This window comes from Salminus brasiliensis, chromosome 11, assembly GCF_030463535.1.
Source record: "Salminus brasiliensis chromosome 11, fSalBra1.hap2, whole genome shotgun sequence".
NCBI lineage: Eukaryota > Metazoa > Chordata > Actinopteri > Characiformes > Bryconidae > Salminus > Salminus brasiliensis.
Genome location: NC_132888.1, coordinates 24341437 through 24367333, shown reverse-complemented (window position 1 = coordinate 24367333; position 25897 = coordinate 24341437). Strand labels below are relative to the sequence as shown.

At 37.7% G+C, this 25897-nt stretch overlaps 81 pseudogenes; all 81 read right to left on the bottom strand.

Annotated features, from left to right (window-relative positions):
- Positions 1-106: 106 nt before the first annotated feature.
- Positions 107-225, bottom strand: LOC140572273 (5S ribosomal RNA; annotated as a pseudogene).
- Positions 226-410: 185 nt separating this feature from the next.
- Positions 411-529, bottom strand: LOC140572778 (5S ribosomal RNA; annotated as a pseudogene).
- A 185-nt stretch (positions 530-714) lies between these two features.
- On the bottom strand, positions 715-833 carry LOC140572450 (5S ribosomal RNA; annotated as a pseudogene).
- A 489-nt stretch (positions 834-1322) lies between these two features.
- Positions 1323-1441, bottom strand: LOC140568266 (5S ribosomal RNA; annotated as a pseudogene).
- Positions 1442-1930: 489 nt separating this feature from the next.
- On the bottom strand, positions 1931-2049 carry LOC140568265 (5S ribosomal RNA; annotated as a pseudogene).
- Positions 2050-2234: 185 nt separating this feature from the next.
- Positions 2235-2353, bottom strand: LOC140567132 (5S ribosomal RNA; annotated as a pseudogene).
- Positions 2354-2538: 185 nt separating this feature from the next.
- On the bottom strand, positions 2539-2657 carry LOC140566404 (5S ribosomal RNA; annotated as a pseudogene).
- Positions 2658-2841: 184 nt separating this feature from the next.
- LOC140571913 (5S ribosomal RNA) lies at positions 2842-2960 on the bottom strand (annotated as a pseudogene).
- Positions 2961-3145: 185 nt separating this feature from the next.
- Positions 3146-3264, bottom strand: LOC140571909 (5S ribosomal RNA; annotated as a pseudogene).
- A 185-nt stretch (positions 3265-3449) lies between these two features.
- Positions 3450-3568, bottom strand: LOC140567882 (5S ribosomal RNA; annotated as a pseudogene).
- Positions 3569-3753: 185 nt separating this feature from the next.
- LOC140568501 (5S ribosomal RNA) lies at positions 3754-3872 on the bottom strand (annotated as a pseudogene).
- Positions 3873-4057: 185 nt separating this feature from the next.
- Positions 4058-4176, bottom strand: LOC140571122 (5S ribosomal RNA; annotated as a pseudogene).
- Positions 4177-4361: 185 nt separating this feature from the next.
- Positions 4362-4480, bottom strand: LOC140567188 (5S ribosomal RNA; annotated as a pseudogene).
- Positions 4481-4665: 185 nt separating this feature from the next.
- On the bottom strand, positions 4666-4784 carry LOC140571328 (5S ribosomal RNA; annotated as a pseudogene).
- Positions 4785-4969: 185 nt separating this feature from the next.
- On the bottom strand, positions 4970-5088 carry LOC140572776 (5S ribosomal RNA; annotated as a pseudogene).
- Positions 5089-5273: 185 nt separating this feature from the next.
- LOC140572448 (5S ribosomal RNA) lies at positions 5274-5392 on the bottom strand (annotated as a pseudogene).
- Positions 5393-5881: 489 nt separating this feature from the next.
- LOC140568264 (5S ribosomal RNA) lies at positions 5882-6000 on the bottom strand (annotated as a pseudogene).
- A 185-nt stretch (positions 6001-6185) lies between these two features.
- Positions 6186-6304, bottom strand: LOC140566711 (5S ribosomal RNA; annotated as a pseudogene).
- A 184-nt stretch (positions 6305-6488) lies between these two features.
- LOC140567037 (5S ribosomal RNA) lies at positions 6489-6607 on the bottom strand (annotated as a pseudogene).
- A 185-nt stretch (positions 6608-6792) lies between these two features.
- Positions 6793-6911, bottom strand: LOC140572455 (5S ribosomal RNA; annotated as a pseudogene).
- A 185-nt stretch (positions 6912-7096) lies between these two features.
- LOC140571908 (5S ribosomal RNA) lies at positions 7097-7215 on the bottom strand (annotated as a pseudogene).
- A 185-nt stretch (positions 7216-7400) lies between these two features.
- On the bottom strand, positions 7401-7519 carry LOC140566958 (5S ribosomal RNA; annotated as a pseudogene).
- Positions 7520-7704: 185 nt separating this feature from the next.
- Positions 7705-7823, bottom strand: LOC140568500 (5S ribosomal RNA; annotated as a pseudogene).
- A 185-nt stretch (positions 7824-8008) lies between these two features.
- LOC140567131 (5S ribosomal RNA) lies at positions 8009-8127 on the bottom strand (annotated as a pseudogene).
- Positions 8128-8312: 185 nt separating this feature from the next.
- On the bottom strand, positions 8313-8431 carry LOC140572626 (5S ribosomal RNA; annotated as a pseudogene).
- A 185-nt stretch (positions 8432-8616) lies between these two features.
- On the bottom strand, positions 8617-8735 carry LOC140566981 (5S ribosomal RNA; annotated as a pseudogene).
- Positions 8736-8920: 185 nt separating this feature from the next.
- On the bottom strand, positions 8921-9039 carry LOC140571409 (5S ribosomal RNA; annotated as a pseudogene).
- A 185-nt stretch (positions 9040-9224) lies between these two features.
- On the bottom strand, positions 9225-9343 carry LOC140566423 (5S ribosomal RNA; annotated as a pseudogene).
- A 185-nt stretch (positions 9344-9528) lies between these two features.
- On the bottom strand, positions 9529-9647 carry LOC140573027 (5S ribosomal RNA; annotated as a pseudogene).
- A 185-nt stretch (positions 9648-9832) lies between these two features.
- Positions 9833-9951, bottom strand: LOC140567434 (5S ribosomal RNA; annotated as a pseudogene).
- A 185-nt stretch (positions 9952-10136) lies between these two features.
- LOC140571408 (5S ribosomal RNA) lies at positions 10137-10255 on the bottom strand (annotated as a pseudogene).
- Positions 10256-10440: 185 nt separating this feature from the next.
- On the bottom strand, positions 10441-10559 carry LOC140571473 (5S ribosomal RNA; annotated as a pseudogene).
- Positions 10560-10744: 185 nt separating this feature from the next.
- On the bottom strand, positions 10745-10863 carry LOC140572303 (5S ribosomal RNA; annotated as a pseudogene).
- Positions 10864-11048: 185 nt separating this feature from the next.
- LOC140571137 (5S ribosomal RNA) lies at positions 11049-11167 on the bottom strand (annotated as a pseudogene).
- Positions 11168-11352: 185 nt separating this feature from the next.
- LOC140566076 (5S ribosomal RNA) lies at positions 11353-11471 on the bottom strand (annotated as a pseudogene).
- A 185-nt stretch (positions 11472-11656) lies between these two features.
- On the bottom strand, positions 11657-11775 carry LOC140572647 (5S ribosomal RNA; annotated as a pseudogene).
- Positions 11776-11960: 185 nt separating this feature from the next.
- On the bottom strand, positions 11961-12079 carry LOC140573156 (5S ribosomal RNA; annotated as a pseudogene).
- Positions 12080-12264: 185 nt separating this feature from the next.
- LOC140571404 (5S ribosomal RNA) lies at positions 12265-12383 on the bottom strand (annotated as a pseudogene).
- A 185-nt stretch (positions 12384-12568) lies between these two features.
- Positions 12569-12687, bottom strand: LOC140566403 (5S ribosomal RNA; annotated as a pseudogene).
- Positions 12688-12872: 185 nt separating this feature from the next.
- Positions 12873-12991, bottom strand: LOC140570417 (5S ribosomal RNA; annotated as a pseudogene).
- Positions 12992-13176: 185 nt separating this feature from the next.
- LOC140571179 (5S ribosomal RNA) lies at positions 13177-13295 on the bottom strand (annotated as a pseudogene).
- A 185-nt stretch (positions 13296-13480) lies between these two features.
- Positions 13481-13599, bottom strand: LOC140571136 (5S ribosomal RNA; annotated as a pseudogene).
- A 185-nt stretch (positions 13600-13784) lies between these two features.
- On the bottom strand, positions 13785-13903 carry LOC140566630 (5S ribosomal RNA; annotated as a pseudogene).
- Positions 13904-14088: 185 nt separating this feature from the next.
- On the bottom strand, positions 14089-14207 carry LOC140572606 (5S ribosomal RNA; annotated as a pseudogene).
- Positions 14208-14392: 185 nt separating this feature from the next.
- Positions 14393-14511, bottom strand: LOC140567226 (5S ribosomal RNA; annotated as a pseudogene).
- A 185-nt stretch (positions 14512-14696) lies between these two features.
- On the bottom strand, positions 14697-14815 carry LOC140572740 (5S ribosomal RNA; annotated as a pseudogene).
- A 185-nt stretch (positions 14816-15000) lies between these two features.
- On the bottom strand, positions 15001-15119 carry LOC140571134 (5S ribosomal RNA; annotated as a pseudogene).
- Positions 15120-15304: 185 nt separating this feature from the next.
- On the bottom strand, positions 15305-15423 carry LOC140572245 (5S ribosomal RNA; annotated as a pseudogene).
- Positions 15424-15608: 185 nt separating this feature from the next.
- LOC140568499 (5S ribosomal RNA) lies at positions 15609-15727 on the bottom strand (annotated as a pseudogene).
- Positions 15728-15912: 185 nt separating this feature from the next.
- Positions 15913-16031, bottom strand: LOC140571907 (5S ribosomal RNA; annotated as a pseudogene).
- A 185-nt stretch (positions 16032-16216) lies between these two features.
- Positions 16217-16335, bottom strand: LOC140566552 (5S ribosomal RNA; annotated as a pseudogene).
- A 185-nt stretch (positions 16336-16520) lies between these two features.
- Positions 16521-16639, bottom strand: LOC140568498 (5S ribosomal RNA; annotated as a pseudogene).
- Positions 16640-16824: 185 nt separating this feature from the next.
- Positions 16825-16943, bottom strand: LOC140571290 (5S ribosomal RNA; annotated as a pseudogene).
- Positions 16944-17432: 489 nt separating this feature from the next.
- LOC140566230 (5S ribosomal RNA) lies at positions 17433-17551 on the bottom strand (annotated as a pseudogene).
- Positions 17552-17737: 186 nt separating this feature from the next.
- LOC140566219 (5S ribosomal RNA) lies at positions 17738-17856 on the bottom strand (annotated as a pseudogene).
- A 186-nt stretch (positions 17857-18042) lies between these two features.
- On the bottom strand, positions 18043-18161 carry LOC140566004 (5S ribosomal RNA; annotated as a pseudogene).
- Positions 18162-18346: 185 nt separating this feature from the next.
- On the bottom strand, positions 18347-18465 carry LOC140572527 (5S ribosomal RNA; annotated as a pseudogene).
- Positions 18466-18650: 185 nt separating this feature from the next.
- Positions 18651-18769, bottom strand: LOC140573154 (5S ribosomal RNA; annotated as a pseudogene).
- A 185-nt stretch (positions 18770-18954) lies between these two features.
- LOC140567156 (5S ribosomal RNA) lies at positions 18955-19073 on the bottom strand (annotated as a pseudogene).
- Positions 19074-19258: 185 nt separating this feature from the next.
- LOC140566181 (5S ribosomal RNA) lies at positions 19259-19377 on the bottom strand (annotated as a pseudogene).
- A 185-nt stretch (positions 19378-19562) lies between these two features.
- Positions 19563-19681, bottom strand: LOC140568551 (5S ribosomal RNA; annotated as a pseudogene).
- A 185-nt stretch (positions 19682-19866) lies between these two features.
- On the bottom strand, positions 19867-19985 carry LOC140571133 (5S ribosomal RNA; annotated as a pseudogene).
- A 185-nt stretch (positions 19986-20170) lies between these two features.
- Positions 20171-20289, bottom strand: LOC140573253 (5S ribosomal RNA; annotated as a pseudogene).
- A 185-nt stretch (positions 20290-20474) lies between these two features.
- On the bottom strand, positions 20475-20593 carry LOC140572350 (5S ribosomal RNA; annotated as a pseudogene).
- Positions 20594-20778: 185 nt separating this feature from the next.
- LOC140566912 (5S ribosomal RNA) lies at positions 20779-20897 on the bottom strand (annotated as a pseudogene).
- A 185-nt stretch (positions 20898-21082) lies between these two features.
- Positions 21083-21201, bottom strand: LOC140566564 (5S ribosomal RNA; annotated as a pseudogene).
- A 185-nt stretch (positions 21202-21386) lies between these two features.
- On the bottom strand, positions 21387-21505 carry LOC140566607 (5S ribosomal RNA; annotated as a pseudogene).
- A 185-nt stretch (positions 21506-21690) lies between these two features.
- LOC140566152 (5S ribosomal RNA) lies at positions 21691-21809 on the bottom strand (annotated as a pseudogene).
- Positions 21810-21994: 185 nt separating this feature from the next.
- Positions 21995-22113, bottom strand: LOC140573252 (5S ribosomal RNA; annotated as a pseudogene).
- A 185-nt stretch (positions 22114-22298) lies between these two features.
- On the bottom strand, positions 22299-22417 carry LOC140566598 (5S ribosomal RNA; annotated as a pseudogene).
- Positions 22418-22602: 185 nt separating this feature from the next.
- On the bottom strand, positions 22603-22721 carry LOC140566906 (5S ribosomal RNA; annotated as a pseudogene).
- A 185-nt stretch (positions 22722-22906) lies between these two features.
- On the bottom strand, positions 22907-23025 carry LOC140573153 (5S ribosomal RNA; annotated as a pseudogene).
- Positions 23026-23210: 185 nt separating this feature from the next.
- LOC140566916 (5S ribosomal RNA) lies at positions 23211-23329 on the bottom strand (annotated as a pseudogene).
- A 185-nt stretch (positions 23330-23514) lies between these two features.
- On the bottom strand, positions 23515-23633 carry LOC140567814 (5S ribosomal RNA; annotated as a pseudogene).
- A 185-nt stretch (positions 23634-23818) lies between these two features.
- LOC140572215 (5S ribosomal RNA) lies at positions 23819-23937 on the bottom strand (annotated as a pseudogene).
- A 185-nt stretch (positions 23938-24122) lies between these two features.
- LOC140573065 (5S ribosomal RNA) lies at positions 24123-24241 on the bottom strand (annotated as a pseudogene).
- Positions 24242-24426: 185 nt separating this feature from the next.
- Positions 24427-24545, bottom strand: LOC140567958 (5S ribosomal RNA; annotated as a pseudogene).
- Positions 24546-24730: 185 nt separating this feature from the next.
- LOC140573251 (5S ribosomal RNA) lies at positions 24731-24849 on the bottom strand (annotated as a pseudogene).
- Positions 24850-25034: 185 nt separating this feature from the next.
- LOC140571478 (5S ribosomal RNA) lies at positions 25035-25153 on the bottom strand (annotated as a pseudogene).
- Positions 25154-25338: 185 nt separating this feature from the next.
- Positions 25339-25457, bottom strand: LOC140568558 (5S ribosomal RNA; annotated as a pseudogene).
- Positions 25458-25642: 185 nt separating this feature from the next.
- On the bottom strand, positions 25643-25761 carry LOC140567420 (5S ribosomal RNA; annotated as a pseudogene).
- Positions 25762-25897: the final 136 nt, after the last annotated feature.

Here is a 25897-nt window from a genome sequence, read left to right as displayed (position 1 = left end):
TTTAACACATCAACATTTACAACACAAAAGAGTTTCAACTACAAATTTGTGCAAAAGATGTAAATAACATGGAAATGTAAGCTTTCTTTTTTTGCAGGATTGAAAAAGCTTACAACACCTGATATTCCCACACAGTCTCCCATTCATGTACTAACCAGGCCCAACCCTAGGTAGCTTCTGAGATCAGACGAGATCAGGCGTTCTAAGGGTGGAATGGCCGTAAGCAGAAGAACCTTGCAAACTAGAGGATTCAAATTTCATAGATAAGACCATATTTGTTCAAAACCAAGAAAAAGCATTCAGTTTCAACACATAAAAATTTACAACACAAAAGAGTTTCAACTACAAATTTGTGCAAAAGATGTAAATAACATGGAAATGTAAGCTTTAATTGTTTGCAGGACTGGAAAAGCTTACAACACCTGGTATTCCCATTCAGTCTCCCATTCAAGTACTAACCAGGCCCAACCCTAGATAGCTTCTGAGATCAGACGAGAGCAGGCGTTCTAAGGGTGGAATGGCCGTAAGCAGAAGAACCTTGCAAACTAGAGGATTGAAATTTCATAGATAAGACCATATTTGTTCAAAACCAAGAAAAAGCATTCCATTTCAACACATCAAAATTTACAACACAAAAGAGTTTCAACTACAAATTTGTGCAAAAGATGTAAATAACATGGAAATGTAAGCTTTAATTGTTTGCAGGACTGGAAAAGCTTACAACACCTGGTATTCCCAGACAGTCTCCCATTCAAGTACTAACCAGGCCCAACCCTAGATAGCTTCTGAGATCAGACTAGATCAGGCGATCTAAGGGTGGAATGGCCGTAAGCAGAAGAACCTTGCAAACTAGAGGATTCAAATTTCATAGCTAAGACCATATTTGTTCAAAACCAAGAAAAAGCATTCCATTTTAACACATCAACATTTACAACACAAAAGAGTTTCAACTACAAATTTGTGCAAAAGATGTAAATAACATGGAAATGTAAGCTTTCTTTGTTTGCAGGATTGAAAAAGCTTACAACACCTGGTATTCCCATTTAGTTTCCCATTCAAGTACTAACCAGGCCCAAACCTAGCTAGCTTCTGAGATCAGACAAGATCAGGCATTCTAAGGGTGGAATGGCCTTAAGCAGAAGAACCTTGCAAACTAGAGGATTCAAATTTCATAGATAAGACCATATTTGTTCAAAACCAAGAAAAAGCATTCCATTTCAACACATCAAAATTTACAACACAAAAGAGTTTCAACTACAAATTTGTGCAAAAGATGTAAATAACATGGAAATGTAAGCTTTAATTGTTTGCAGGATTGAAAAAGCTTACAACACCTGGTATTCCCATTTAGTCTCCCATTCAAGTACTAACCAGGCCCAAACCTAGCTAGCTTCTGAGATCAGACAAGATCAGGCATTCTAAGGGTGGAATGGCCTTAAGCAGAAGAACCTTGCAAACTAGAGGATTCAAATTTCATAGATAAGACCATATTTGTTCAAAACCAAGAAAAAGCATTCCATTTCAACACATCAAAATTTACAACACAAAAGAGTTTCAACTACAAATTTGTGCAAAAGATGTAAATAACATGGAAATGTAAGCTTTAATTGTTTGCAGGACTGGAAAAGCTTACAACACCTGGTATTCCCATCCACTCTCCCATTCAAGTACTAACCCGGCCCAACCGTAGGTAGCTTCTGAGATCAGACAAGATCATGCGTTCTAAGGGTGGAATGGCCATAAGCTGAAGAACCTTGCAAACTAGAGGATTCAAATTTCATAGATAAGACCATATTTGTTCAAAACAAAGAAAAAGTATTCCATTTCAACACATCAAAATTTACAACACAAAAGAGTTTCAACTACAAATTTGTGGAAAAGATGTAAATAACATGGAAATGTAAGCTTTAATTGTTTGCAGGACTGGAAAAGCTTACAACACCTGGTATTCCCATTTAGTCTCCCATTCAAGTACTAACCAGGCCCAAACCTAGCTAGCTTCTGAGATCAGACAAGATCAGGCATTCTAAGGGTGGAATGGCCTTAAGCAGAAGAACCTTGCAAACTAGAGGATTCAAATTTCATAGATAAGACCATATTTGTTCAAAACCAAGAAAAAGCATTCCATTTCAACACATCAAAATTTACAACACAAAAGAGTTTCAACTACAAATTTGTGCAAAAGATGTAAATAACATGGAAATGGAAGCTTTAATTGTTTGCAGGACTGGAAAAGCTTACAACACCTGGTATTCCCAGACAGTCTCCCATTCAAGTACTAACCAGGCCCAACCCTAGGTAGCTTCTGAGATCAGACAAGATCAGGCATTCTAAGGGTGGAATGGCCTTAAGCAGAAGAACCTTGCAAACTAGAGGATTCAAATTTCATAGCTAAGATCATATTTGTTCAAAACCAAGAAAAAGCATTCCATTTCAACACATCAAAATTTACAACACAAAAGAGTTTCAACTACAAATTTGTGCAAAAGATGTAAATAACATGGAAATGTAAGCTTTAATTGTTTGCAGGACTGGAAAAGCTTACAACACCTGGTATTCCCAGACTGTCTCCCATTCAAGTACTAACCAGGCCCAACCCTAGGTAGCTTCTGAGATCAGACGAGATCAGGCGATCTAAGGGTGGAATGGCTGTAACCAGAAGAACCTTGCAAACTAGAGGATTCAAATTTCATAGCTAAGACCATATTTGTTCAAAATCAAGAAAAAGCATTCCATTTTAACACATCAACATTTACAACACAAAAGAGTTTCAACTACAAATTTGTGCAAAAGATGTAAATAACATGGAAATGTAAGCTTTCATTTTTTGCAGGATTGAAAAGCTTACAACACCTGGTATTCCCAGACAGTCTCCCATTCAAGTACTAACCAGGCCCAACCCGAGGTAGCTTCTGAGATCAGACGAGATCAGGCGATCTAAGGGTGGCATGGCCGTAAGCAGAAGAACCTTGCAAACTAGAGGATTCAAATTTCATAGCTAAGACCATATTTGTTCAAAATCAAGAAAAAGCATTCCATTTTAACACATCAACATTTACAACACAAAAGAGTTTCAACTACAAATTTGTGCAAAATATGTAAATAACATGGAAATGTAAGCTTTAATTGTTTGCAGGACTGGAAAAGCTTACAACACCTGGTATTCCCATTCAGTCTCCCATTCAAGTACTAACCAGGCCCAACCCTAGGTAGCTTCTGAGAGCAGACGAGATCAGGCGTTCTAAGGGTGGAATGGCCGTAAGCAGAAGAACCTTGCAAACTAGAGGATTCAAATTTCATAGCTAAGACCATATTTGTTTAAAATCAAGAAAAAGCATTCCATTTCAACACATCAACATTTACAACACAAAAGAGTTTCAAATACAAATTTGTGCAAAAGATGAAAAAAAAATGGAAATGTAAGCTTTCTTTGTTTGCAGGATTGAAAAAGCTTACAACACCTGGTATTTCCATTCAGTCTCCCATTTAAGTACTAACCAGGCCCAACCCTAGGTAGCTTCTGAGATCATACAAGATCAGGCATTCTAAGGGTGGAATGGCCGTAAGCAGAAGAACCTTGCAAACTAGAGGATTCAAATTTCATAGATAAGACCATATTTGTTCAAAACCAAGAAAAAGCATTCCATTTCAACACATCAAAATTTACAACACAAAAGAGTTTCAACTACAAATTTGTGCAAAAGATGTAAATAACATGGAAATGTAAGCTTTAATTGTTTGCAGGACTGGAAAAGCTTACAACACCTGGTATTCCCAGACAGTCTCCCATTCAAGTACTAACCAGGCCCAACCCTAGGTAGCTTCTGAGATCAGACGAGATCAGGCGATCTAAGGGTGGAATGGCCGTAAGCAGTAGAACCTTGCAAACTAGAGGATTCAAATTTCATAGCTAAGACCATATTTGTTCAAAATCAAGAAAAAGCATTCCATTTTAACACATCAACATTTACAACACAAAAGAGTTTCAACTACAAATTTGTGCAAAATATGTAAATAACATGGAAATGCAAGGTTTAATTGTTTGCAGGACTGGAAAAGCTTACAACACCTGGTATTCCCATTCAGTCTCCCATCCAAGTACTAACCAGGCCCAACCCGAGGTAGCTTCTGAGATCAGACGAGATCAGGCGTTCTAAGGGTGGAATGGCCGTAAGCAGAAGAACCTTGCAAACTAGAGGATTCAAATTTCATAGATAAGACCATATTTGTTCAAAACCAAGAAAAAGCATTCCATTTCAACACATCAAAATTTACAACACAAAAGAGTTTCAACTACAAATTTGTGGAAAAGATTTAAATAACATGGAAATGTAAGCTTTAATTGTTTGCAGGACTGGAAAAGCTTACAACACCTGGTATTCCCAAACAGTCTCCCATTCAAGTACTAACCAGGCCCAACCCTAGGTAGCTTCTGAGAGCAGACGAGATGAGGCGTTCTAAGGGTGGAATGGCCGTAAGCAGAAGAACCTTGCAAACTAGAGGATTCAAATTTCATAGATAAGACCATTTTTGTTTAAAACCAAGAAAAAGCATTCCATTTTAACACATCAACATTTACAACACAAAAGAGTTTCAACTACAAATTTGTGCAAAAGATGTAAATAACATGGAAATGTAAGCTTTCTTTTTTTGCAGGATTGAAAAAGCTTACAACACCTGGTATTCCCACACAGTCTCCCATTCATGTACTAACCAGGCCCAACCCTAGGTAGCTTCTGAGATCAGACGAGATCAGGCGTTCTAAGGGTGGAATGGCCGTAAGCAGAAGAACCTTGCAAACTAGAGGATTCAAATTTCATAGATAAGACCATATTTGTTCAAAACCAAGAAAAAGCATTCAGTTTCAACACATAAAAATTTACAACACAAAAGAGTTTCAACTACAAATTTGTGCAAAAGATGTAAATAACATGGAAATGTAAGCTTTAATTGTTTGCAGGACTGGAAAAGCTTACAACACCTGGTATTCCCATTCAGTCTCCCATTCAAGTACTAACCAGGCCCAACCCTAGATAGCTTCTGAGATCAGACGAGAGCAGGCGTTCTAAGGGTGGAATGGCCGTAAGCAGAAGAACCTTGCAAACTAGAGGATTGAAATTTCATAGATAAGACCATATTTGTTCAAAACCAAGAAAAAGCATTCCATTTCAACACATCAAAATTTACAACACAAAAGAGTTTCAACTACAAATTTGTGCAAAAGATGTAAATAACATGGAAATGTAAGCTTTAATTGTTTGCAGGACTGGAAAAGCTTACAACACCTGGTATTCCCAGACAGTCTCCCATTCAAGTACTAACCAGGCCCAACCCTAGATAGCTTCTGAGATCAGACTAGATCAGGCGATCTAAGGGTGGAATGGCCGTAAGCAGAAGAACCTTGCAAACTAGAGGATTCAAATTTCATAGCTAAGACCATATTTGTTCAAAACCAAGAAAAAGCATTCCATTTTAACACATCAACATTTACAACACAAAAGAGTTTCAACTACAAATTTGTGCAAAAGATGTAAATAACATGGAAATGTAAGCTTTCTTTGTTTGCAGGATTGAAAAAGCTTACAAAACCTGGTATTCCCATTTAGTTTCCCATTCAAGTACTAACCAGGCCCAAACCTAGCTAGCTTCTGAGATCAGACAAGATCAGGCATTCTAAGGGTGGAATGGCCTTAAGCAGAAGAACCTTGCAAACTAGAGGATTCAAATTTCATAGATAAGACCATATTTGTTCAAAACCAAGAAAAAGCATTCCATTTCAACACATCAAAATTTACAACACAAAAGAGTTTCAACTACAAATTTGTGCAAAAGATGTAAATAACATGGAAATGTAAGCTTTAATTGTTTGCAGGATTGAAAAAGCTTACAACACCTGGTATTCCCATTTAGTCTCCCATTCAAGTACTAACCAGGCCCAAACCTAGCTAGCTTCTGAGATCAGACAAGATCAGGCATTCTAAGGGTGGAATGGCCTTAAGCAGAAGAACCTTGCAAACTAGAGGATTCAAATTTCATAGATAAGACCATATTTGTTCAAAACCAAGAAAAAGCATTCCATTTCAACACATCAAAATTTACAACACAAAAGAGTTTCAACTACAAATTTGTGCAAAAGATGTAAATAACATGGAAATGTAAGCTTTAATTGTTTGCAGGACTGGAAAAGCTTACAACACCTGGTATTCCCAAACTGTCTCCCATTCAAGTACTAACCAGGCCCAACCCTAGGTAGCTTCTGAGATCAGACGAGATCAGGCGATCTAAGGGTGGAATGGCTGTAACCAGAAGAACCTTGCAAACTAGAGGATTCAAATTTCATAGCTAAGACCATATTTGTTCAAAATCAAGAAAAAGCATTCCATTTTAACACATCAACATTTACAACACAAAAGAGTTTCAACTACAAATTTGTGCAAAAGATGTAAATAACATGGAAATGTAAGCTTTCATTGTTTGCAGGATTGAAAAGCTTACAACACCTGGTATTCCCAGACAGTCTCCCATTCAAGTACTAACCAGGCCAAACCCTAGGTAGCTTCTGAGATCAGACAAGATCAGGCGTTCTAAGAGTGGAATGGCCGTAAGCAGAAGAATCGTGCAAACTAGAGAATTCAAATTTCATAGCTAAGACCATATTTGTTCAAAACCAAGAAAAAGCATTCCATTTCAACACATCAAAATTTACAACACAAAAGAGTTTCAACTATAAATTTGTGCAAAAGATGTAAATAACATGTAAATGTAAGCTTTAATTGTTTGCAGGACTGGAAAAGCTTACAACACCTGGTATTCCCAGACAGTCTCCCATTCAAGTACTAACCAGGCCCAACCCTAGGTAGCTTCTGAGATCAGATGAGATCAGGCGATCTAAGGGTGGAATGGCCGTAAGCAGAAGAACCTTGAAAACTAGAGGATTCAAATTTCATAGATAAGACCATATTTGTTCAAAACCAAGAAAAAGCATTCCATTTCAACACATCAAAATTTACAACACAAAAGAGTTTCAACTACAAATTTGTGCAAAAGATGTAAATAACATGGAAATGTAAGCTTTCTTTGTTTGCAGGATTGAAAAAGCTTACAACACCTGGTATTCCCATTCAGTCTCCCATTCAAGTACTAACCAGGCCCAACCCTAGGTAGCTTCTGAGAGCAGACGAGATCAGGCGTTCTAAGGGTGGAATGGCCGTAAGCAGAAGAACCTTGCAAACTAGAGGATTCAAATTTCATAGCTAAGACCATATTTGTTTAAAATCAAGAAAAAGCATTCCATTTCAACACATCAACATTTACAACACAAAAGAGTTTCAAATACAAATTTGTGCAAAAGATGAAAAAAAAATGGAAATGTAAGCTTTCTTTGTTTGCAGGATTGAAAAAGCTTACAACACCTGGTATTCCCATTCAGTCTCCCATTTAAGTACTAACCAGGCCCAACCCTAGGTAGCTTCTGAGATCATACAAGATCAGGCATTCTAAGGGTGGAATGGCCGTAAGCAGAAGAACCTTGCAAACTAGAGGATTCAAATTTCATAGCTAAGACCATATTTGTTCAAAACCAAGAAAAAGCATTCCATTTCAACACATCAAAATTTACAACACAAAAGAGTTTCAACTACAAATTTGTGCAAAAGATGTAAATAACATGGAAATGTAAGCTTTAATTGTTTGCAGGACTGGAAAAGCTTACAACACCTGGTATTCCCAGACAGTCTCCCATTCAAGTACTAACCAGGCCCAACCCTAGGTAGCTTCTGAGATCAGACGAGATCAGGCGATCTAAGGGTGGAATGGCCGTAAGCAGAAGAACCTTGCAAACTAGAGGATTCAAATTTCATAGATTAGACCATATTTGTTCAAAACCAAGAAAAAGCATTCCATTTCAACACATCAAAATTTACAACACAAAAGAGTTTCAACTACAAATTTGTGCAAAAGATGTAAATAACATGGAAATGTAAGCTTTAATTGTTTGCAGGACTGGAAAAGCTTACAACACCTGGTATTCCCAGACAGTCTCCCATTCAAGTACTAACCAGGCCCAACCCTAGGTAGCTTCTGAGATCAGACAAGATCAGGCATTCTAAGGGTGGAATGGCCTTAAGCGGAAGAACCTTGCAAACTAGAGGATTCAAATTTCATAGCTAAGACCATATTTGTTCAAAACCAAGAAAAAGCATTCCATTTCAACACATCAAAATTTACAACACAAAAGAGTTTCAACTACAAATTTGTGCAAAAGATGTAAATAACATGGAAATGTAAGCTTTAATTGTTTGCAGGACTGGAAAATCTTACAACACCTGGTATTCCCAGACTGTCTCCCATTCAAGTACTAACCAGGCCCAACCCTAGGTAGCTTCTGAGATCAGACGAGATCAGGCGTTCTAAGGGTGGAATGGCCGTAAGCAGAAGAACCTTGCAAACTAGAGGATTCAAATTTCATAGCTAAGACCATATTTGTTCAAAACCAAGAAAAAGCATTCCATTTTAACACATCAACATTTACAACACAAAAGAGTTTCAACTACAAATTTGTGCAAAAGATGTAAATAACATGGAAATGTAAGCTTTCTTTGTTTGCAGGATTGAAAAAGCTTACAACACCTGGTATTCCCATTCAGTCTCCCATTCAAATACTAACCAGGCCCAACCCTAGGTAGCTTCTGAGATCAGACAAGATCAGGCATTCTAAGGGTGGAATGGCCGTAAGCAGAAGAACCTTGCAAACTAGAGGATTCAAATTTCATAGATAAGACCATATTTGTTCAAAACCAAGAAAAAGCATTCCATTTCAACACATCAAAATTTACAACACAAAAGAGTTTCAACTACAAATTTGTGCAAAAGATGTAAATAACATGGAAATGTAAGCTTTAATTGTTTGCAGGACTGGAAAAGCTTACAACACCTGGTATTCCCAGACAGTCTCCCATTCAAGTACTAACCAGGCCCAACCCTAGATAGCTTCTGAGATCAGACGAGATCAGGCGATCTAAGGGTGGAACGGCCGTAAGCAGAAGAACCTTGCAAACTAGAGGATTCAAATTTCATAGCTAAGACCATATTTGTTCAAAACCAAGAAAAAGCATTCCATTTTAACACATCAACATTTACAACACAAAAGAGTTTCAACTACAAATTTGTGCAAAAGATGTAAATAACATGGAAATGTAAGCTTTAATTGTTTGCAGGACTGGAAAAGCTTACAACACCTGGTATTCCCAGACTGTCTCCCATTCAAGTACTAACCAGGCCCAACCCTAGGTAGCTTCTGAGATCAGACAAGATCAGGCGTTCTAAGAGTGGAATGGCCGTAAGCAAAAGAATCGTGCAAACTAGAGGATTCAAATTTCATAGCTAAGACCATATTTGTTCAAAACCAAGAAAAAGCATTCCATTTCAACACATCAAAATTTACAACACAAAAGAGTTTCAACTACAAATTTGTGCAAAAGATGTAAATAACATGGAAATGTAAGCTTTAATTGTTTGCAGGACTGGAAAAGCTTACAACACCTGGTATTCCCAGAAAGTCTCCCATTCAAGTACTAACCAGGCCCAACCCTAGGTAGCTTCTGAGATCAGACGAGATCAGGGGATCTAAGGGTGCAATGGCCGTAAGCAGAAGAACCTTGCAAACTAGAGGATTCAAATTTCATAGCTAAGACCATATTTGTTCAAAACCAAGAAAAAGCATTCCATTTTAACACATCAACATTTACAACACAAAAGAGTTTCAACTACAAATTTGTGCAAAAGATGTAAATAACATGGAAATGTAAGCTTTCTTTGTTTGCAGGATTGAAAAAGCTTACAACACCTGGTATTCCCATTCAGTCTCCCATTCAAGTAATAACCAGGCCCAACCCTAGGTAGCTTCTGAGATCAGACAAGATCAGGCATTCTAAGGGTGGAATGGCCGTAAGCAGAAGAACCTTGCAAACTAGAGGATTCAAATTTCATAGATAAGACCATATTTGTTCAAAACCAAGAAAAAGCATTCCATTTCAACACATCAAAATTTACAACACAAAAGAGTTTCAACTACAAATTTGTGCAAAAGATGTAAATAACATGGAAATGTAAGCTTTAATTGTTTGCAGGACTGGAAAAGCTTACAACACCTGGTATTCCCAGACAGTCTCCCATTCAAGTACTAACCAGGCCCAACCCTAGATAGCTTCTGAGATCAGACGAGATCAGGCGATCTAAGGGTGGAACGGCCGTAAGCAGAAGAACCTTGCAAACTAGAGGATTCAAATTTCATAGATAAGACCATATTTGTTCAAAACCAAGAAAAAGCATTCCATTTTAACACATCAACATTTACAACACAAAAGAGTTTCAACTACAAATTTGTGCAAAAGATGTAAATAACATGGAAATGTAAGCTTTAATTGTTTGCAGGACTGGAAAAGCTTACAACACCTGGTATTCCCAGACAATCTCCCATTCAAGTACTAACCAGGCCCAACCCTAGGTAGCTTCTGAGATCAGACGAGATCAGGCGATCTAAGGGTGGAATGGCCGTAAGCAGAAGAACCTTGCAAACTAGAGGATTCAAATTTCATAGCTAAGACCATATTTGTTCAAAACCAAGAAAAAGCATTCCATTTTAACACATCAACATTTACAACACAAAAGAGTTTCAACTGCAAATTTGTGCAAAATATGTAAATAACATGGAAATGTAAGCTTTAATTGTTTGCAGGACTGGAAAAGCTTACAACACCTTGTATTCCCATTCAGTCTCCCATTCAAGTACTAACAAGGCCCAACCCTAGGTAGCTTCTGAGATCAGACGAGATCAGGCGATCTAAGGGTGGAATGGCCGTAAGCAGAAGAACCTTGCAAACTAGAGGATTCAAATTTCATAGATAAGACCATATTTGTTTAAAACCAAGAAAAAGAATTCCATTTCAACACATTAAAATTTACAACACAAAAGAGTTTCAACTACAAATTTGTGCAAAAGATGTAAATAACATGGAAATGTAAGCTTTAATTGTTTGCAGGACTGGAAAAGCTTACAACACCTGGTATTCCCATCCAGTCTCCCATTCAAGTACTAACCAGGCCCAACCCTAGATAGCTTCTGAGATCAGACGAGATCAGGCGATCTAAGGGTGGAATGGCCGTAAGCAGCAGAACCTTGCAAACTAGAGGATTCAAATTTCATAGCTAAGACCATATTTGTTTAAAACCAAGAAAAAGCATTCCATTTTAACACATCAACATTTACAACACAAAAGAGTTTCAACTGCAAATTTGTGCAAAATATGTAAATAACATGGAAATGTAAGCTTTAATTGTTTGCAGAACTGGAAAAGCTTACAACACCTGGTATTCCCATCCAGTCTCCCATTCAAGTACTAACCAGGCCCAACCCTAGATAGCTTCTGAGATCAGACGAGATCAGGCGATCTAAGGGTGGAACAGCCGTAAGCAGAAGAACCTTGCAAACTAGAGGATTCAAATTTCAAAGCTAAGACCATATTTGTTCAAAACCAAGAAAAAGCATTCCATTTTAACACATCAACATTTACAACACAAAAGAGTTTCAACTACAAATTTGTGCAAAAGATGTAAATAATATGGAAATGTAAGCTTTCTTTGTTTGCAGGATTGAAAAAGCTTACAACACCTGGTATTCCCACCCAGTCTCCCATTCAAGTACTAACCAGGCCCAACCCTAGATAGCTTCTGAGATCAGACGAGATCAGGCGATCTAAGGGTGGAACGGCCGTAAGCAGAAGAACCTTGCAAACTAGAGGATTCAAATTTCAAAGCTAAGACCATATTTGTTCAAAACCAAGAAAAAGCATTCCATTTTAACACATCAACATTTACAACACAAAAGAGTTTCAACTACAAATTTGTGCAAAAGATGTAAATAATATGGAAATGTAAGCTTTCTTTGTTTGCAGGATTGAAAAAGCTTACAACACCTGGTATTCCCATTCAGTCTCCCATTCAAGTACTAACCAGGCCCAACCCTAGCTAGCTTCTGAGATCAGACAAGATCAGGCATTCTAAGGGTGGAATGGCCGTAAGCAGAAGAACCTTGCAAACTAGAGGATTCAAATTTCATAGATAAGACCATATTTGTTCAAAACCAAGAAAAAGCATTCCATTTCAACACATCAAAATTTACAACACAAAAGAGTTTCAACTACAAATTTGTGCAAAAGATGTAAATAACATGGAAATGTAAGCTTTAATTGTTTGCAGGACTGGAAAAGCTTACAACACCTGGTATTCCAAGACAGTCTCCCATTCAAGTACTAACCAGGCCCAACCCTAGGTAGCTTCTGAGATCAGACGAGATCAGGCGATCTAAGGGTGGAATGGCCGTAAGCAGAAGAACCTTGCAAACTAGAGGATTCAAATTTCATAGCTAAGACCATATTTGTTCAAAATCAAGAAAAAGCATTCCATTTTAACACATCAACATTTACAATACAAAAGAGTTTCAAATACAAATTTGTGCAAAAGATGAAAAAAAAATGGAAATGTAAGCTTTCTTTGTTTGCAGGATTGAAAAAGCTTACAACACCTGGTATTCCCATTCAGTCTCCCATTTAAGTACTAACCAGGCCCAACCCTAGGTAGCTTCTGAGATCAGACAAGATCAGGCATTCTAAGGGCGGAATGGCCGTAAGCAGAAGAACCTTGCAAACTAGAGGATTCAAATTTCATAGATAAGACCATATTTGTTCAAAACCAAGAAAAAGCATTCCATTTCAACACATCAAAATTTACAACACAAAAGAGTTTCAACTACAAATTTGTGCAAAAGATGTAAATAACATGGAAATGTAAGCTTTAATTGTTTGCAGGACTGGAAAAGCTTACATCACCTGGTATTCCCAGAAAGTCTCCCATTCAAGTACTAACCAGGCCCAACCCTAGGTAGCTTCTGAGATCAGACGAGATCAGGCGATCTAAGGGTGGAATGGCCGTAAGCAGAAGAACCTTGCAAACTAGAGGATTCAAATTTCATAGCTAAGACCACATTTGTTCAAAATCAAGAAAAAGCATTCCATTTTAACACATCAACATTTACAACACAAAAGAGTTTCAACTACAAATTTGTGCAAAATATGTAAATAACATGGAAATGTAAGCTTTAATTGTTTGCAGGACTGGAAAAGCTTACAACACCTGGTATTCCCATTCAGTCTCCCATCCAAGTACTAACCAGGCCCAACCCTAGGTAGCTTCTGAGATCAGACAAGATCAGGCGTTCTAAGGGTGGAATGGCCGTAAGCAGAAGAACCTTGCAAACTAGAGGATTCAAATTTCATAGATAAGACCATATTTGTTCAAAACCAAGAAAAAGCATTCCATTTCAACACATCAAAATTTACAACACAAAAGAGTTTCAACTACAAATTTGTGCAAAAGATGTAAATAACATGGAAATGTAAGCTTTAATTGTTTGCAGGACTGGAAAAGCTTACAACACCTGGTATTCCCATCCAGTCTCCCATTCAAGTACTAACCAGGCCCAACCCTAGATAGCTTCTGAGATCAGACGAGATCAGGCGATCTAAGGGTGGAATGGCCGTAAGCAGAAGAACCTTGCAAACTAGAGGATTCAAATTTCATAGCTAAGACCATATTTGTTCAAAACCAAGAAAAAGCATTCCATTTCAACACATCAAAATTTACAACACAAAAGAGTTTCAACTACAAATTTGTGCAAAAGATGTAAATAACATGGAAATGTAAGCTTTAATTGTTTGCAGGACTGGAAAAGCTTACAACACCTGGTATTCCCATCCAGTCTCCCATTCAAGTACTAACCAGGCCCAACCCTAGATAGCTTCTGAGATCAGACAAGATCAGGCGATCTAAGGGTGGAATGGCCGCAAGCAGAAGAACCTTGCAAACTAGAGGATTCAAATTTCATAGCTAAGACCATATTTGTTCAAAACCAAGAAAAAGCATTCCATTTCAACACATCAACATTTACAACACAAAAGAGTTTCAACTACAAATTTGTGCAAAAGATGTAAATAACATGGAAATGTAAGCTTTAATTGTTTGCAGGACTGGAAAAGCATACAACACCTGGTATTCCCAGACAGTCTCCCATTCAAGTACTAACCAGGCCCAACCCTAGGTAGCTTCTGAGATCAGAGGAGATCAGGCGATCTAAGGGTGGAATGGCCGTAAGCAGAAGAACCTTGCAAACTAGAGGATTCAAATTTCATAGCTAAGACCAAATTTGTTCAAAATCAAGAAAAAGCATTCCATTTTAACACATCAACATTTACAACACAAAAGAGTTTCAACTACAAATTTGTGCAAAATATGTAAATAAAATGGAAATGTAAGCTTTAATTGTTTGCAGGACTGGAAAAGCTTACAACACCTGGTATTCCCATTCAGTCTCCCATTCAAGTACTAAACAGGCCCAACCCTAGGTAGCTTCTGAGATCAGACAAGATCAGGCATTCTAAGGGTGGAATGGCCATAAGCAGAAGAACCTTGCAAACTAGAGGATTCAAATTTCATAGATAAGACCATATTTGTTCAAAACCAAGAAAAAGCATTCCATTTCAACACATCAAAATTTACAACACAAAAGAGTTTCAACTACAAATTTGTGCAAAAGATGTAAATAACATGGAAATGTAAGCTTTAATTGTTTGCAGGACTGGAAAAGCTTACAACACCTGGTATTCCCATCCAGTCTCCCATTCAAGTACTAACCAGACCCAACCCTAGATAGCTTCTGAGATCAGACGAGATCAGGCGATCTAAGGGTGGAATGGCCGTAAGCAGAAGAACCTTGCAAACTAGAGGATTCAAATTTCATAGCTAAGACCATATTTGTTCAAAACCAAGAAAAAGCATTCCATTTCAACACATCAAAATTTACAACACAAAAGAGTTTCAACTACAAATTTGTGCAAAAGATGTAAATAACATGGAAATGTAAGCTTTAATTGTTTGCAGGACTGGAAAAGCTTACAACACCTGGTATTCCCATCCAGTCTCCCATTCAAGTACTAACCAGGCCCAACCCTAGATAGCTTCTGAGATCAGACGAGATCAGGCGATCTAAGGGTGGAATGGCCGTAAGCAGAAGAACCTTGCAAACTAGAGGATTCAAATTTCATAGCTAAGACCATATTTGTTCAAAACCAAGAAAAAGCATTCCATTTTAACACATCAACATTTACAACACAAAAGAGTTTCAACTACAAATTTGTGCAAAAGATGTAAATAACATGGAAATGTAAGCTTTCTTTGTTTGCAGGATTGAAAAAGCTTACAACACCTGGTATTCCCATTCAGTCTCCCATTCAAGTACTAACCAGGCCCAACCCTAGGTAGCTTCTGAGATCAGACAAGATCAGGTATTCTAAGGGTGGAATGGCCGTAAGCAGAAGAACCTTGCAAATTAGAGGATTCAAATTTCATAGATAAGACCATATTTGTTCAAAACCAAGAAAAAGCATTCCATTTCAACACATCAAAATTTACAACACAAAAGAGTTTCAACTACAAATTTGTGCAAAAGATGTAAATAACATGGAAATGTAAGCTTTAATTGTTTGCAGGACTGGAAAAGCTTACAACACCTGGTATTCCCAGACAGTCTCCCATTCAAGTACTAACCAGGCCCAACCCTAGGTAGCTTCTGAGATCAGACGAGATCAGGCGATCTAAGGGTGGAATGGCCGTAAGCAGAAGAACCTTGCAAACTAGAGGATTCAAATTTCATAGCTAAGACCATATTTGTTCAAAATCAAGAAAAAGCATTCCATTTTAACACATCAACATTTACAACACAAAAGAGTTTCAACTACAAATTTGTGCAAAATATGTAAATAACATGGAAATGTAAGCTTTAATTGTTTGCAGGACTGGAAAAGCTTACAACACCTGGTATTCCCATTCAGTCTCCCATTCAAGTACTAACCAGGCCCAACCCTAGGTAGCTTCTGAGAGCAGACGAGATCAGGCGTTCTAAGGGTGGAATGGCCGTAAGCAGAAGAACCTTGCAAACTAGAGGATTCAAATTTCATAGCTAAGACCATATTTGTTCAAAACCAAGAAAAAGCATTCCATTTTAACACATCAACATTTACAACACAAAAGAGTTTCAACTACAAATTTGTGCAAAAGATGTAAATAACATGGAAATGTAAGCTTTCTTTGTTTGCAGGATTGAAAAAGCTTACAACACCTGGTATTCCCATTCAGTCTCCCATTCAAGTACTAACCAGGCCCATCCCTAGGTAGCTTCTGAGATCAGACAAGATCAGGCATTCTAAGGGTGGAATGGCCGTAAGCAGAAGAACCTTGCAAATTAGAGGATTCAAATTTCATAGATAAGACCATATTTGTTCAAAACCAAGAAAAAGCATTCCATTTCAACACATCAAAATTTACAACACAAAAGAGTTTCAACTACAAATTTGTGCAAAAGATGTAAATAACATGAAAATGTAAGCTTTAATTGTTTGCAGGACTGGAAAAGCTTACAACACCTGGTATTCCCAGACAGTCTCCCATTCAAGTACTAACCAGGCCCAACCCTAGGTAGCTTCTGAGATCAGACGAGATCAGGCGATCTAAGGGTGGAATGGCCGTAAGCAGAAGAACCTTGCAAACTAGAGGATTCAAATTTCATAGCTAAGACCATATTTGTTCAAAATCAAGAAAAAGCATTCCATTTTAACACATCAACATTTACAACACAAAAGAGTTTCAACTACAAATTTGTGCAAAATATGTAAATAACATGGAAATGTAAGCTTTAATTGTTTGCAGGACTGGAAAAGCTTACAACACCTGGTATTCCCATCCAGTCTCCCATCCAAGTACTAACCAGGCCCAACCCTAGGTAGCTTCTGAGATCAGACAAGATCAGGCGTTCTAAGGGTGGAATGGCCGTAAGCAGAAGAGCCTTGCAAACTAGAGGATTCAAATTTCATAGATAAGACCATATTTGTTCAAAACCAAGAAAAAGCATTCCATTTCAACACATCAAAATTTACAACACAAAAGAGTTTCAACTACAAATTTGTGCAAAAGATGTAAATAACATGGAAATGTAAGCTTTAATTGTTTGCAGGACTGGAAAAGCTTACAACACCTGGTATTCCCATCCACTCTCCCATTCAAGTACTAACCCGGCCCAACCGTAGGTAGCTTCTGAGATCAGACAAGATCATGCGTTCTAAGGGTGGAATGGCCATAAGCTGAAGAACCTTGCAAACTAGAGGATTCAAATTTCATAGATAAGACCATATTTGTTCAAAACAAAGAAAAAGTATTCCATTTCAACACATCAAAATTTACAACACAAAAGAGTTTCAACTACAAATTTGTGGAAAAGATGTAAATAACATGGAAATGTAAGCTTTAATTGTTTGCAGGACTGGAAAAGCTTACAACACCTGGTATTCCCAGACAGTCTCCCATTCAAGTACTAACCAGGCCCAACCCTAGGTAGCTTCTGAGATCAGACGAGATCAGGCGTTCTAAGGGTGGAATGGCCATAAGCAGAAGAACCTTGCAAACTAGAGGATTCAAATTTCATAGATAAGAACCATATTTGTTCAAAACCAAGAAAAAGCATTCCATTTCAACACATCAAAATTTACAACACAAAAGAGTTTCAACTACAAATTTGTGGAAAAGATGTAAATAACATGGAAATGTAAGCTTTAATTGTTTGCAGGACTGGAAAAGCTTACAACACCTGGTATTCCCAGACAGTCTCCCATTCAAGTACTAACCAGGCCCAACCCTAGGTAGCTTCTGAGATCAGACGAGATCAGGCGTTCTAAGGGTGGAATGGCCATAAGCAGAAGAACCTTGCAAACTAGAGGATTCAAATTTCATAGATAAGAACCATATTTGTTCAAAACCAAGAAAAAGCATTCCATTTCAACACGTCAAAATTTACAACACAAAAGAGTTTCAACTACAAATTTGTGCAAAAGATGTAAATAACATGGAAATGTAAGCTTTAATTGTTTGCAGGACTGGAAAAGCTTACAACACCTGGTATTCCCACACAGTCTCCCATTCATGTACTAACCAGGCCCAACCCTAGGTAGCTTCTGAGATCAGACGAGATCAGGCAATCTAAGGGTGGAATGGCCGTAAGCAGAAGAACCTTGCAAACTAGAGGATTCAAATTTCATAGATAAGACCATATTTGTTTAAAACCAAGAAAAAGCATTCCATTTTAACACATCAACATTTACAACACAAAAGAGTTTCAACTACAAATTTGTGCAAAATATGTAAATAACATGGAAATGTAAGCTTTAATTGTTTGCAGGACTGGAAAAGCTTACAACACCTGGTATTCCCATCCAGTCTCCCATTCAAGTACTAACCCGGCCCAACCCTAGATAGCGTCTGAGATCAGACGAGATCAGGCGATCTAAGGGTGGAATGGCCGTAAGCAGAAGAACCTTGCAAACTAGAGGATTCAAATTTCATAGCTAAGACCATATTTGTTCAAAACCAAGAAAAAGCATTCCATTTTAACACATCAACATTTACAACACAAAAGAGTTTCAACTACAAATTTGTGCAAAAGATGTAAATAACATGGAAATGTAAGCTTTCTTTGTTTGCAGGATTGAAAAAGCTTACAACACCTGGTATTCCCATTCAGTCTCCCATTCAAGTACTAACCAGGCCCAACCCTAGCTAGCTTCTGAGATCAGACAAGATCAGGCATTCTAAGGGTGGAATGGCCGTAAGCAGAAGAACCTTGCAAACTAGAGGATTCAAATTTCATAGATAAGACCATATTTTTTCAAAACCAAGAAAAAGCATTCCATTTCAACACATCAAAATTTACAACACAAAAGAGTTTCAACTACAGATTTGTGCAAAAGATGTAAATAACATGGAAATGTAAGCTTTAATTGTTTGCAGGACTGGAAAAGCTTACAACACCTGGTATTCCCAGACAGTCTCCCATTCAAGTACTAACCAGGCCCAACCCTAGCTAGCTTCTGAGATCAGACGAGATCAGGCGATCTAAGGGTGGAATGGCCGTAAGCAGAAGAACCTTGCAAACTAGAGGATTCAAATTTCATAGCTAAGACCATATTTGTTCAAAACCAAGAAAAAGCATTCCATTTTAACACATCAACATTTACAACACAAAAGAGTTTCAACTACAAATTTGTGCAAAAAATGTAAATAACATGGAAATGTAAGCTTTCTTTGTTTGCAGGATTGAAAAAGCTTACAACACCTGGTATTCCCATTCAGTCTCCCATTCAAGTACTAACCAGGCCCAACCCTAGGTAGCTTCTGAGATCAGACAAGATCAGGCATTCTAAGGGTGGAATGACCGTAAGCAGAAGAACCTTGCAAACTAGAGGATTCAAATTTCATAGATAAGACCATATTTGTTCAAAATCAAGAAAAAGCATTCCATTTCAACACATCAAAATTTACAACACAAAAGAGTTTCAACTACAAATTTGTGCAAAAGATGTAAATAACATGGAAATGTAAGCTTTAATTGTTTGCAGGACTGGAAAAGCTTACAACACCTGGTATTCCCAGACAGTCTCCCATTCAAGTACTAACCAGGCCCAACCCTAGGTAGCTTCTGAGATCAGACGAGATCAGGCGATCTAAAGGTGGAATGGTCGTAAGCAGAAGAACCTTGCAAACTAGAGGATTCAAATTTCATAGCTAAGACCATATTTGTTCAAAACCAAGAAAAAGCATTCCATTTTAACACATCAACATTTACAACACAAAAGAGTTTCAACTACAAATTTGTGCAAAAGATGTAAATAACATGGAAATGTAAGCTTTAATTGTTTGCAGGACTGGAAAAGCTTACAACACCTGGTATTCCCATCCAGTCTCCCATTCAAGTACTAACCAGGCCCAACCCTAGATAGCTTCTGAGATCAGACGAGATCAGGCGATCTAAGGGTGGAATGGCCGTAAGCAGAAGAACCTTGCAAACTAGAGGATTCAAATTTCATAGCTAAGACCATATTTGTTCAAAACCAAGAAAAAACATTCCATTTTAACACATCAACATTTACAACACAAAAGAGTTTCAACTACAAATTTGTGCAAAAGATGTAAATAACATGGAAATGTAAGCTTTCTTTGTTTGCAGGATTGAAAAAGCTTACAACACCTGGTATTCCCATTCAGTCTCCCATTCAAGTACTAACCAGGCCCAACCCTAGGTAGCTTCTGAGATCAGACAAGATCAGGCATTCTAAGGGTGGAATGGCCGTAAGCAGAAAAACCTTGCAAACTAGAGGATTCAAATTTCATAGATAAGACCATATTTGTTCAAAACCAAGAAAAAGCATTCCATTTCAACACATCAAAATTTACAACACAAAAGAGTTTCAACTACAAATTTGTGCAAAAGATGTAAATAACATGGAAATGTAAGCTTTAATTGTTTGCAGGACTGGAAAAGCTTACAACACCTGGTATTCCCATTCAGTCTCCCATTCAAGCACTAACCAGGCCCAACCCTAGGTAGCTTCTGAGATCAGACGAGATCAGGCGTTCTAAGGGTGGAATGGCCGTAAGCAGAAGAACCTTGCAAACTAGAGGATTCAAATTTCATAGCTAAGACCATATTTGTTCAAAATCAAGAAAAAGCATTCCATTTCAACACATCAACATTTACAACACAAAAGAGTTTCAAATACAAATTTGTGCAAAAGATGTAAATAACATGGAAATGTAAGCTTTCTTTGTTTGCAGGATTGAAAAAGCTTACAACACCTGGTATTCCCATTCAGTCTCCCATTTAAGTACTAACCAGGCCCAACCCTAGGTAGCTTCTGAGATCAGACAAGATCAGGCATTCTAAGGGTGGAATGGCCGCAAGCAGAAGAACCTTGCAAACTAGAGGATTCAAATTTCATAGATAAGACCATATTTGTTCAAAACCAAGAAAAAGCATTCCATTTCAACACATCAAAATTTACAACACAAAAGAGTTTCAACTACAAATTTGTGCAAAAGATGTAAATAACATGGAAATGTAAGCTTTAATTGTTTGCAGGACTGGAAAAGCTTACAACACCTGGTATTCCCATCCAGTCTCCCATTCAAGTACTAACCAGGCCCAACCCTAGATAGTTTCTGAGATCAGACGAGATCAGGGGATCTAAGGGTGGAATGGCCGTAAGCAGAAGAACCTTGCAAACTAGAGGATTCAAATTTCATAGCTAAGACCATATTTGTTCAAAACCAAGAAAAAGCATTCCATTTTAACACATCAACATTTACAACACAAAAGAGTTTCAACTACAAATTTGTGCAAAAGATGTAAATAACATGGAAATGTAAGCTTTCTTTGTTTGCAGGATTGAAAAAGCTTACAACACCTGGTATTCCCATTCAGTCTCCCATTCAAGTACTAACCAGGCCCAACCCTAGGTAGCTTCTGAGATCAGACAAGATCAGGCATTCTAAGGGTGGAATGGCCGCAAGCAGAAGAACCTTGCAAACTAGAGGATTCAAATTTCATAGATAAGACCATATTTGTTCAAAACCAAGAAAAAGCATTCCATTTCAACACATCAAAATTTACAACACAAAAGAGTTTCAACTACAAATTTGTGCAAAAGATGTAAATAACATGGAAATGTAAGCTTTAATTGTTTGCAGGACTGGAAAAGCTTACAACACCTGGTATTCCCAAACAGTCTCCCATTCAAGTACTAACCAAGCCCAACCCTAGGTAGCTTCTGAGATCAGACAAGATCAGGCGATCTAAGGGTGGAATGGCCGTAAGCAGAAGAACCTTGCAAACTAGAGGATTCAAATTTCATAGCTAAGACCATATTTGTTCAAAATCAAGAAAAAGCATTCCATTTCAACACATCAACATTTACAACACAAAAGAGTTTCAAATACAAATTTGTGCAAAAGATGAAAAAAAAATGGAAATGTAAGCTTTCTTTGTTTGCAGGATTGAAAAAGCTTACAACACCTGGTATTCCCATTCAGTCTCCCATTCAAGTACTAACCAGGCCCAACCCTAGGTAGCTTCTGAGATCAGACAAGATCAGGCATTCTAAGGGTGGAATGGCCGTAAGCAGAAGAACCTTGCAAACTAGAGGATTCAAATTTCATAGCTAAGACCATATTTGTTCAAAACCAAGAAAAAGCATTCCATTTTAATACATCAACATTTACAAAACAAAAGAGTTTCAACTACAAATTTGTGCAAAAGATGTAAATAACATGGAAATGTAAGCTTTCTTTGTTTGCAGGATTGAAAAAGCTTACAACACCTGGTATTCCCATTCAGTCTCCCATTCAAGTACTAACCAGGCCCAACCCTAGCTAGCTTCTGAGATCAGACAAGATCAGGCATTCTAAGAGTGGAATGGCCGTAAGCAGAAGAACCTTGCAAACTAGAGGATTCAAATTTCATAGATAAGACCATATTTGTTCAAAACCAAGAAAAAGCATTCCATTTCAACACATCAAAATTTACAACACAAAAGAGTTTCAACTACAAATTTGTGCAAAAGATGTAAATAACATGGAAATGTAAGCTTTAATTGTTTGCAGGACTGGAAAAGCTTACAACACCTGGTATTCCCACACAGTCTCCCATTCATGTACTAACCAGGCCCAACCCTAGGTAGCTTCTGAGATCAGACGAGATCATGCGATCTAAGGGTGGAATGGCCGTAAGCAGAAGAACCTTGCAAACTAGAGGATTCAAATTTCATAGCTAAGACCATATTTGTTCAAAACCAAGAAAAAGCATTCAATTTTAACACATCAACATTTACAACACAAAAGAGTTTCAACTACAAATTTGTGCAAAAGATGTAAATAACATGGAAATGTAAGCTTTCTTTGTTTGCAGGATTGAAAAAGCTTACAACACCTGGTATTCCCATTCAGTCTCCCATTCAAGTACTAACCAGGCCCAACCCTAGCTAGCTTCTGAGATCAGACAAGATCAGGCATTCTAAGGGTGGAATGGCCGTAAGCAGAAGAACCTTGCAAACTAGAGGATTCAAATTTCATAGATAAGACCATATTTGTTCAAAACCAAGAAAAAGCATTCCATTTCAACACATCAAAATTTACAACACAAAAGAGTTTCAACTACAAATTTGTGCAAAAGATGTAAATAACATGGAAATGTAAGCTTTAATTGTTTGCAGGACTGGAAAAGCTTACAACACTTGGTATTCCCATTCAGTCTCCCATTCAAGCACTAACCAGGCCCAACCCTAGGTAGCTTCTGAGATCAGACGAGATCAGGCGTTCTAAGGGTGGAATGGCCGTAAGCAGAAGAACCTTGCAAACTAGAGGATTCAAATTTCATAGCTAAGACCATATTTGTTCAAAATCAAGAAAAAGCATTCCATTTCAACACATCAACATTTACAACACAAAACAGTTTCAAATACAAATTTGTGCAAAAGATGTAAATAACATGGAAATGTAAGCTTTCTTTGTTTGCAGGATTGAAAATGCTTACAACACCTGGTATTCCCATTCAGTCTCCCATTTAAGTACTAACCAGGCCCAACCCTAGGTAGCTTCTGAGATCAGACAAGATCAGGCATTCTAAGGGTGGAACGGCCGCAAGCAAAAGAACCTTGCAAACTAGAGGATTCAAATTTCATAGATAAGACCATATTTGTTCAAAACCAAGAAAAAGCATTCCATTTCAACACATCAAAATTTACAACACAAAAGAGTTTCAACTACAAATTTGTGCAAAAGATGTAAATAACATGGAAATGTAAGCTTTAATTGTTTGCAGGACTGGAAAAGCTTACAACACCTGGTATTCCCATCCAGTCTCCCATTCAAGTACTAACCAGGCCCAACCCTAGATAGCTTCTGAGATCAGACGAGATCAGGCAATCTAAGGGTGGAATGGCCGTAAGCAGAAGAACCTTGCAAACTAGAGGATTCAAATTTCATAGCTAAGACCATATTTGTTCAAAACCAAGAAAAAGCATTCCATTTTAACACATCAACATTTACAACACAAAAGAGTTTCAACTACAAATTTGTGCAAAAGATGTAAATAACATGGAAATGTAAGCTTTCTTTGTTTGCAGGACTGGAAAAGCTTACAACACCTGGTATTCCCATTCAGTCTCCCATTCAAGTACTAACCAGGCCCAACCCTAGGTAGCTTCTGAGATCAGACAAGATCAGGCGATCTAAGGGTGGAATGGCCGTAAGCAGAAGAACCTTGCAAACTAGAGGATTCAAATTTCATAGCTAAGACCATATTTGTTCAAAATCAAGAAAAAGCATTCCATTTCAACACATCAACATTTACAACACAAAAGAGTTTCAAATACAAATTTGTGCAAAAGATGAAAAAAAAATGGAAATGTAAGCTTTCTTTGTTTGCAGGATTGAAAAAGCTTTCAACACCTGGTATTCCCATTCAGTCTCCCATTCAAGTACTAACCAGGCCCAACCCTAGGTAGCTTTTGAGATCAGACAAGATCAGGCATTCTAAGGGTGGAATGGCCGTAAGCAGAAGAACCTTGCAAACTAGAGGATTCAAATTTCATAGCTAAGACCATATTTGTTCAAAACCAAGAAAAAGCATTCCATTTTAACACATCAACATTTACAACACAAAAGAGTTGCAACTACAAATTTGTGCAAAAGATGTAAATAACATGGAAATGTAAGCTTTCTTTGTTTGCAGGATTGAAAAAGCTTACAACACCTGGTATTCCCATTCAGTCTCCCATTCAAGTACTAACCAGGCCCAACCCTAGGTAGCTTCTGAGATCAGACAAGATCAGGCATTCTAAGGGTGGAATGGCCGTAAGCAGAAGAACCTTGCAAACTAGAGGATTCAAATTTCATAGATAAGACCATATTTGTTCAAAACCAAGAAAAAGCATTCCATTTCAACACATCAAAATTTACAACACAAAAGAGTTTCAACTACAAATTTGTGCAAAAGATGTAAATAACATGGAAATGTAAGCTTTAATTGTTTGCAGGACTGGAAAAGCTTACAACACCTGGTATTCCCAGACAGTCTCCCATTCAAGTACTAACCAGGCCCAACCCTAGGTAGCTTTTGAGATCAGACGAGATCAGGCGATCTAAGGGTGGAATGGCCGTAAGCAGAAGAACCTTGCAAACTAGAGGATTCAAATTTCATAGCTAAGACCATATTTGTTTAAAACCAAGAAAAAGCATTCCATTTCAACACATCAAAATTTACAACACAAAAGAGTTTCAACTACAAATTTGTGCAAAAGATGTAAATAACATGGAAATGTAAGCTTTAATTGTTTGCAGGACTGGAAAAGCTTACAACACCTGGTATTCCCATCCAGTCTCCCATTCAAGTACTAACCAGGCCCAACCCTAAGTAGCTTCTGAGATCAGACGAGATCAGGCGTTCTAAGGGTGGAATGGCCGTAAGCAGAAGAACCTTGCAAACTAGAGGATTCAAATTTCATAGATAAGACCATATTTGTTCAAAACCAAGAAAAAGCATTCCATTTCAACACATCAAAATTTACAACACAAAAGAGTTTCAACTACAAATTTGTGCAAAAGATGTAAATAACATGGAAATGTAAGCTTTAATTGTTTGCAGGACTGGAAAAGCTTACAACACCTGGTATTCCCAGACAGTCTCCCATTCAAGTACTAACCAGGCCCAACCCTAGATAGCTTCTGAGATCAGACGAGATCAGGCGATCTAAGGGTGGAATGGCCGTAAGCAGAAGAACCTTGCAAACTAGAGGATTCAAATTTCATAGCTAAGACCATATTTGTTCAAAACCAAGAAAAAGCATTCCATTTCAACACATCAAAATTTACAACACAAAAGAGTTTCAACTACAAATTTGTGCAAAAG